General features: G+C 34.9%; 2 non-coding genes across 2 annotated transcripts; one reads left to right on the top strand and one right to left on the bottom strand.

The window, feature by feature from the left end:
* Positions 1-2,303: 2,303 nt before the first annotated feature.
* Positions 2,304-3,368, bottom strand: LOC101300231. Its single transcript, XR_184333.1, has 2 exons — positions 3,118-3,368; positions 2,304-2,604 (listed from the first exon to the last, which is right to left on the bottom strand). It is a non-coding gene; the product is annotated as an uncharacterized LOC101300231 (transcript).
* A 2,277-nt stretch (positions 3,369-5,645) lies between these two features.
* On the top strand, positions 5,646-6,785 carry LOC101300893. The gene is made up of 2 exons (XR_184336.1): positions 5,646-5,786; positions 6,280-6,785. It is a non-coding gene; the product is annotated as an uncharacterized LOC101300893 (transcript).
* Positions 6,786-9,563: the final 2,778 nt, after the last annotated feature.

Below are 9,563 nucleotides of genomic sequence, written 5' to 3' on the forward strand. Positions count from 1 at the left end.
TGAGACACAGAGCAACTTCGTGGAATGAAAGTATCAGGTCACGCAACAACAATAACATGCAAACACCTTAGGTCGACATAGGGATGGCAATGGGTAGGGTAGGGTACGGGGATCAAAATACCGTACCCATACCTTTTTACATTTTTCATCCCCGTACCCGTTCCCGTACCCGTAATTAGATAATGGAGATTCCCCGTACCCGTACCCTTTGGGGATTACGTTTCCATACCCGTACCCGTACCCGTTAACAATTATGTATTAAATTAAATTTTTTTTTTTTAAATACGAAATACAATTATATAAAAGTATGAAATTAAAATACAAATACCAAAATAAATAAGTTTCATAACTTCAATCCAATAAAAATAAATACAAGTCTTGGTTAAAACATAACAATACCGGTAAATTTCATTAAGAGAATAAAAATATATAAATAAAAAAGGAAGGTCCATTAAATGTTTATTAAGAGAATTACAAATTTTTTTTACATAAAATATTTATTTATAAATTATATATAAATATATATAATAATAAATTATATAATTATATATAATAATATTTTCATCCTTAATGGGTGGGGATGGGGACGAATATCAAAATACCATACCCGCCCCGTACCCGATTTAAGAATCCGAATACTAAGGATCCCCATCCCCGTTACCCGTTTATACCCGTATATCTTCCCCGTTAGGGTCGAATACCCGTGGGTACCCTACCCGCTGGGGATTATTGCCATCCCTAGGTCGACATGTGGTAAGTGATGACAGTTTTGCAATTATTGACAAACCGGGGGTACAAACACAATTCACAATAGATATGAACATTGCTTTTTCCCTTATTGTTTATATAAAATAAAACATGTAAGGGACAATATCATCAAACAATTTCAAATTAATGAGCCCAATAATATCACACATCACCACTTGTCTGAATAACAATCTGAACTAACATTAACAGCACCATGTCAAAACATGCATTCTTTTACCAAATTATATTTTAAGCGATGCCATTGTAACCACCAAAACAACTCAAAATTTTAATTTCCTAGGGTCCCGTTTAAGTGAAGGCAAAATTTTCAGCAAGCTATATGTTGCTTGAAAAAGAGGAATGGAATAAGAAAGAAGGTTCTCAATTTCATTATAACTATTATAAATGATATAACACAACGGCATATTGAAATCTATCAGCTCACAGCCTTAAGTCTATCCGTACCGCTTCCTTTTAGAAACACATTTGCTTCCAGAAATATATTTATATAGAAAAGGGTATCAGAAATACACTGTATTTAAGCTTTTACTATGAAACTGTGTTTTCATATATCCAACCACCCAGTATTATGTTACCTACTCTGACAAAAAGGAATCTTAGTCCAACAACTTATGGTAATTGCTGAGATAATGAAAAAGGAATTCAGACTAAGCAAATAAAAGCCGAAGATTTTACATAGTATTTTTGATCGAAAAATCAATTTGATTCATTTCGCACCTTTCGCTTAATGAGAAAATAGTTTATAAAACTCTGACTTGAAGAAAAAGAGGTGGATAATGGATTGCACCTACTGGGTGTAAATCATCCAATTGAAAATTGAAAACAGCAGTTTCCTAATCTTAATAAAACTGAAGAGGAACTATTGCCAAAACTTGGATGTACAGTGAGCTTTCACATGAGGCATATTGATGGCCACTCAGAATGCAGGTACAACTTCAATACAGCATACACACATTTAGGTATTATCTATTTGCATTAGTGATTATTCATAACAGTTAAAACCTATGGAAGAATATGAAAGTCTCCAATTAACATTAGTTACAAATTAATTAAAATGGTATCCTGATAATTTGTAGGACATAAAACACACCAATCGACACACCTCAACAATGTCCCATCATACTAAAACCAAGAAAGAATGACGGCAACAACACTTATCCCACATCAAAATTACACTAATGCACTGTCAAAGATAAACACAGGAAATGGTGACAGAAGTGCCCAGTAATAAAAAGGTTCCATTTCCAGATCGCTACTGGTTTTTGCTTCGAATCTCGGCTAAAGTTTGCTTATTTACGAAAACAATAGCTTAATAAATAAAGTCATCCAACATTTGAAAAGAAACATAGAAGATCAATCCAAATATAAGCAAACTAAAACAGTGACAATATAAAAAGAAACTAACACTCGAACACTATCATTTTAACTCAACATTTGAAAACAACACTTCACCTCAAATCCAGAACAAAATAACTGCCATCAAAATTACTAAATAAAAAAATACGTAATGAAAATTCAAAAGAAAAGCCGCCAATAAAAATAATAAGGGAGGCAGGCTGATTCACTTTCAGCAGTGTCAAATTATTTCTTGGAATAATAAGGAAGGTCATGCCTGTGTTCACTAATAATGAAATTGAAATATACAACATGTCCCAATAAGGGCTAAATTCAAAAGACATAGATTCAGTAATACTTTTTGGACAACAAATGAAATTATAACGTAGCAAAGAAGAATCCTCACCAAGGCCCTCTACCTATAGTCTCTCACTCTCGAATCCCACTTCTTCTTTTTTTTTTCAACTCCAGCCATGGCCTTATATTAGCGAGGAAAAGCACCTGTAATTCCAATCATATCCAATCCAAAGAAACAAAAGGAGAAGAATTAGTACAAAGGCAATCAATTTCAGATGGAGACAGTGATATAGAAACAAAATACTGACATGGTTTTGGCAAAAGATGATTTTGAGTATATAACTATTCAGACAAAACATCTTTGGTCTGCCATATATTGAGATGCATAGTAACAAAGCCTCACTCATATACACCTGTTTCTGTACGAAATTCAAAATTTACCAAACTACAAATTTGAATCCAAACCAATAACTCAATCAATCTCGGTCTCAGCTAATTAGGAACGATGTAGCTCTCTCCCAAAACTGTAAAATTCGAGGAAACCCTCAAACACCCACGAAACCAAACTAAAACTAATCAAGCACGTACATAAAAAACCAACCTAGAGCACATCTAAATCCTCCAATCTCTTCACACGAACCCGTTACTTGTCAATTTATGAAATCACCGATTAAAACAACCAAATTATCTAAACGCAAACAAAGAAAAAGTACAAACCTGAAAAGGCAAAGGTACTGGTAAACCCAAAAATAGATAGACTCAGATTGACAGTGCTTCGTCTGCACAACTCCTTTGACACCGATGAAAAGGGAGATTCGGCAAAAGGAAGATCTATGCCGATAGGCATATATTTGTATTTGGCCTCAGACTCAGTCTCTTCTCTCTTTTCTTTTGATCTCGGTCAAAATCCAATTACCCAGATCGATGTTCTTTCACCCTGGCTCGAATTTGATCGGGATCGGTCAGCCTTTTTCTTCGTTTCCGCCATCATGCGTGAGACAGATGCGTGGAGACTGGGTTTAACGGAACAGCAGCAAGAGGCCACGCAGCAACGATAACATGCAACACCATAGGTGGACATGTGAAGACAGTTTTGCAATTACTAACAAATGTAGGGCAAAAACGAAATTCACGAAACTTTAGGAGAAGAGCGCAAAAGTAGTTTTTTCCTTATCGTTTTATTATATAAGAAGTCCTGTAGCCCTTGACGACTCATTGTTATTGAAAAAACCTTGGATGATTGTGTTATAGGTACGACCAGGGCCGGTCCTAAAGGATCCAAGACCCGGTGCGGGGAAAAAAAATGTGCCCCTTTGTATAAATTTTTTTTTTTTTAAATTTAAAAAAATATCAATTTTTTGAGGTTCTAAACCTAGTCAAGTGCAATGTCAGAAAGAAAAAAAAAGAGATTCGAAGCAACCTTTTTCAACCCAAAAGAAGAATTTGAATATCAGTCTTTGAAAACTTGATTGTGCGAGGAGATGTGAAATTGAGAGAGGATGAAAAATTTCTAAGGATCATGAGTAATTTATAAAGAGAAAAGACAAAAAAAATTTAGTTCCGAAAAACATCAATCTCCAATCGAGCTCTTTTATTGCTACAATGTGTATTTGAATTTGAGAGAAGAATCATAAGATTAAGAGTTTGAGAGAGAAGAAGAGACTAAAAGAATATTTTTCTTTGAGAAATAAAGAAAACGCAAGAATGAGGAGAAGAGAGAACTTGAACGACAATAGGATTCGTAGAAACCCTATAATTGTGGTTTCATATTTTTATTATATTAATTACACCTATATATATATGTATGTATAATAAATGAAAAAAAAAATGCCCCCTTCAGATCTGGGCTCGGTGCCAGCGCATTGCCAGGACGGGGCATGGGTACAACCATCTGGAGAACAGCCTTTCTCCTCCATTTTTGTCAACAACTTTTCAGCTTCACTTAAAAGGCCACCTTCACAAAGTCCACTGATCATTATGGTATATGTCCGAACATCAGGTTGAATATGCTTTGATGACAAACCAGAGAAGACATGCCTTGCAGAATCCATTTTCCCATCTTTGCACAAACCTTCAATGATTATATTGTAAGTTATAATATTTAGTTCCAACTTCTTGCCTTCAATCTCTCTAAGCAGTTCCAGTGCCGTAGAAAGTTGTTGGTTGTTACATAAGCCATCAAGTATAACAACGTAAGTTTGAACATTTAGAAGTTGGCCACAAACTTGCATCTCAGATAACAACTTTTCTGCCTCTTGTATCCTCCCTGCTTTGTAAAAACCGTCAATAAGAGTGGTATAGGTGACGGTGTCAGGAACCAGCTCCCAACAATTCATTCTCTTGAAAACCTTATAAGCCCGATCGACATTTCTACTCTTGTAATATCCGTTTATCAATATATTACAACTACGAACAATGACCATAGAGCCCTTCTGAACCATTAGATCAAATACTTATTTTGCCTTTTTCATCTCTTCTCGCAAACAATAACCGTCCATAAGTGAACTATAACTCTATAAGTAACCACAATAGGCAGTGGCGGAACTAGGATTCAAGAGTTGGGGGGGTCCAAAACTTAAACGGTAGCAAATGAATAATAAAATTATATTATACTCTTTGAAGATAAAGAAGGAAAATATATGAATAACCATTTCAAATTTGATATAATAAACATAATATAACCTAAAAGGAAAGAACTGATAGAAAACTTTCTATCAAAATCGTTCATTTCGTTAATTTATTGGTGATCTATCAATTATTATTTAACAAGAAATGACTACAATTAAGATAAATTATGAAGCTTAATTAGATTATTCAGAAATCAAGGAGGGTTTATTAATAATTTAAAAAAAAAAAACTAACAATTAAAATAAAACATAAAATTTAATTAGACTGTTTAGAAATGTTAAGGGTCTGGACCCTCTCAGACCTACACTAAGCGCCACCCCTCAGTAGGTTCAATATGTTTTTCAATCATCGTCTCAATCATAGTTTGGGACTTTGGGCATCCACAACCTGCCTTACCTTATAGATCAACCAAGACATTGAAGGTGACGAAAAGACACCTTGACTCACCATATAATTCAACCAGGCCCGCTCACCTGCGGGACGCAATTAACGGGACAGAAAGGGACGAAACCATCTCAGCCATCAGACCTTTACTGAACTGATCAAACGGATAGAAAATCAAACTTGTAAAACCCAAATCACGTTCACCAAGCACCCAATATCGTCTCTCTACTCTGCCAAAAGACGACTCCCACGCACGATCTTCCTCCTCTCTCTTCTCAAATCTCAGTCTATCTACAGTTCCTATGAGCGTCCCCCATATCATCATTGATTCGTCTTCATCGTCATAAGGCCGATCTATCGTTGAAGACTTGAAGGTATTTTTCTTAGATTTTACTCTCGCGATTTTAGGCGTTCCTCTTTCTTCTTCTTCTTCTTCTTCTTCTTCTTCTTCTTCTTCTTCTTCTTCAGTTTGGTGAATCATGGAGCTATTGTATTTTGTGTATTTTGTTTGATAATTTCATTGCTGGTGTTCTATTTCAAAACCCAAAATCGGACCCATAAAAAAGATACCATGATTCCAGTCCCTATTTCTTAATTTCACCGTCGGAAATTTGTTTTATATAAACTTTTTGTAAAGCCATATCTTAATCAAAGACTGAATCCTGATATAGGTTTGTTTAATAACGAGCTCATTGCTTTGTTGTTAATATGCAATTCAATATTTGAAGAGCTCAATTACAATACAAGTAAATTCTAAGTTTTTGGAATTGTGTTTAGTCTTAAACTTCTTTCTTATTAATGTTATGTGTTTGCTTCTTATGGTGAATTTCTATTCACTATCGTGTTTGTAATATATTCTACATGCAGCTTTATGATGGGTGCACCAAAACTTCAGTTTGGCCAGGAATTAGAATAAACAGAGGAGGCCTGTTACTTTTACATTGACATATATTGAAAGAGGGTTGGTTTTTGTGTGAGAATGGGTTCAAATAAGAGAAGTAAGGTGACTGGCTGGAGAGATTACTTGCAAACAATTTGTATGTTCCAAAGAAGGAAAAACAAATGAATCTTACGAGAAGACAAGGCGACAGCACTCACTAAACAATCAAATGAAACACCACTAAGCATGTAAAGGATGAAGCTGATCTTTCTTCTATTTTGATTCAGCATACTTGCAAACCTTTTGATATGTAATGCAATGAATATCCATGAATTTGGGTTGTTTTGCATGATGTATCTTGTATCTTCTTTTGGAACTTGTACATGTATGAATCCACATGTTAGAACTTGTATAACTTTTTTTGCAATATGATTGTAACCTGTGATTGTGAATCAATTTGAATGTCAGGTATATATTTTAATTTTTATCCACCAAAGTATACTGCATATGAATTCTGTAATTGAGAATTGAATCATAAGTCACATTTTTCATTTCAGAATAAGAGGCAAGCTCTGTTTATTTTTATTCTGATACTAATAACAATCTCTATAACCAAGATGAGACAATAAATAATTTCAGAATTTCCCAACAGGTACATCCTACACAAATTTTCCTACAGGTACATCCTACACAATTTCAAGTAACTGGTTGAATTAGTTTCTCTTGGACTTAAACGATCATGAAACTTCCAGCTACACTTAGCTATCCTTTCTGACTCCAATCAAACGAGCCTTTACTTGCAGCAGTTGAGAATGATACTAGTATCTGTAATTAAATCAAGAGTTCCCTGCAAAACAATATACCAAGATTCAAAAGGTATCTAAACAATCTTCATATGTGGAACAACTATTATGAGAAATAGAACAAAGTGAAACTAGATAGCTCACTCAACTTGGTACAATATGACCTCTCTCACTCAGTGAACAAAACCTTCCCTAATATCCTTATCTTCTGGGAAACCATTCAAAATATACTAGCAGCCATTTTCGTTTTCTTTTTCTTTGTACAAATCAGTATGAAGGAAGATGTATAAGAAGTAATGTAATACATAGGTTAATAGGTTAGGCTCTGTAATTCACAGTTCAAAACAATTCCTCAAACTGATCAAGTGGGTCAAATGAGGCTTCCTATTCAAACCATTCCATGGACTTTTGTACAGACCTTCAGTATCTTTTGACCAACTCTATAGGTCAGCAATTAAACATATGAACACTTACAAATCCCACATAACATATGTACCAGAACAATCAAATTTTGAGTATAAATCAAAACCCAAAAACCAATGGCGGAACCAGGAATCAGAAGTGGGTTGGGCTGGATTTCGATGTGACTGTGTTTTCAATGAAAGTGAAAATCTATATGATATTGAACAGATGGGAAGGCAGCCTGAAGCAGAAGATCGCAATGGTCATGTTTCAAGAGAAATGGAGGCCTTGAGAAATAGTATCGCTGCAAGTTTAATGGGGACACCTATTTGAACATGAGTAGAATATGCTACATGCATGCGGATATGCATTTTTGTTTAGTTTTTGCCATATTATGTTTAATATCTTTAGTTGCAGACTTGCAGTAAGGATATTTGAATTATGATTACCTATTTTGAATAATTTAGAGGTGCCTGAGAGCACTTGATTCTACTGTTTCTCTGAATTTTTTTTTGTCCATGATTTGTCCCTCTTAAGATCTTGGATGAGACTATCTTCTTGTGGTGTATCCTTACATAAGAAATAATTTGTGCATATTGATGGAGTGATGAACAATGATATTGGGCTACTAGATAGATTCAATCAAAATTGGGGTTTTCACCATTGTCTTCAATGGTGTGTCGTCTGTGTAATGGTGTTCTTGTCATCTTCTTCTTCTTTTTTGTTACAATATGGTGTTCTTGTCTTTAGTCTCATATTGCTCTCCTTGCAACTGATATGCCAATTTGACAAAGGTTTTGAATATTTATAGTCTTTTAGAAAACTATTGTCTATTTTGGTCATTGTCCAGAATTAATGTGTTTTGAAAGTCACGTTACCAAACACCAATAATCAGCTTTTTTTTAACTACACCACTTATGAAATATTATTACCAAACATTTAATAGATTAATTTGACAGCTGATTATTCTCATAGCTGAGTTTTCTCACCACAGTGATTTCTCACCGCAATACTAAACTGGCCCTAAGGAGAAAAAAATAGGGGAAGAATAGGAAAGGAGAAAAGTAGAGATATTAATTGTGAAAATAGTAGAAAATATTTGTAAGAAAAATAGGACAGAGAAAAAATAATTTAAAAGAAACTAATTAATGGGGGAAAGAGGAGAAAGAAGAAAGAAAAAAAAAGGAAGAAAAGCAATTAGAAGAAAAGGTGGGAAAGAGAAGAAAGAAACAGGATGAAAATGAAGACAAATAAATATGGGAGGAAACAGGATTCGAACTGGTAACCTGAAGTTACTAATAAAAAACATAGTAGGTAGTTAGCCAACTGAACAAATTGAAGTAATGTTAATAGTGGCACCTATACTAGTACAAGTAGCACATATTTTCGTCTGGGCTATAGTCGTACTAGCCCTCAACATAGTTCCGCCACTGCCAAAAACTACACTAATTCCCATTTGCAACCGAAATAAATTATTCTGCGGAAACGACCAAAATTTCAACAATGAAATAGAAAACCAGCAATGAAATCATCAAACAATACACAACAGCTCCATGATTTACCAATTGAAGAAGAAGAAAAAACAAGAAAAAAAAAACCCTAAAATCGAGCGAGTAAATCTAAGAAAAATACCTTCAATGATGACCGGCCTAATGACAATGAGGATGAATCATTAATGGTATGGGAAGGCTCTGAGGCATTGTGGATGGACTGAGAATTGAGACGAGATCTAGAGGAGGGAAATTAAGAGATTAAGCATGTGTGGACTGCGGTTTGGCAGAGTGGAGAGACGTTATTGGGTGAACGTGATTCGGGTTTTACAGGTTTGATTTTCTATCCGTTTGATTAGTTCAGTAAAGATCTGATGGCTGAGGTGATTTTGTCTTTTTCTGTACCGTTAATTAAGTCTCGCAAGTGAACGGGCCTGATAATTCAACAACCTGGTAGCTTGTTTCCACTGGGTTTGGCTGCTATACTGATGTGTATAGCATACAAACTGATGGGATATGCCACGTGCAAGGCACGTGAAGAGAGATTCAAAGGTTTAACCGATTATCACCGGTTCC

The sequence above is a fragment of the Fragaria vesca genome, linkage group LG3 (assembly GCF_000184155.1).
Source record: "Fragaria vesca subsp. vesca linkage group LG3, FraVesHawaii_1.0, whole genome shotgun sequence".
Classification (NCBI taxonomy): domain Eukaryota; kingdom Viridiplantae; phylum Streptophyta; class Magnoliopsida; order Rosales; family Rosaceae; genus Fragaria; species Fragaria vesca.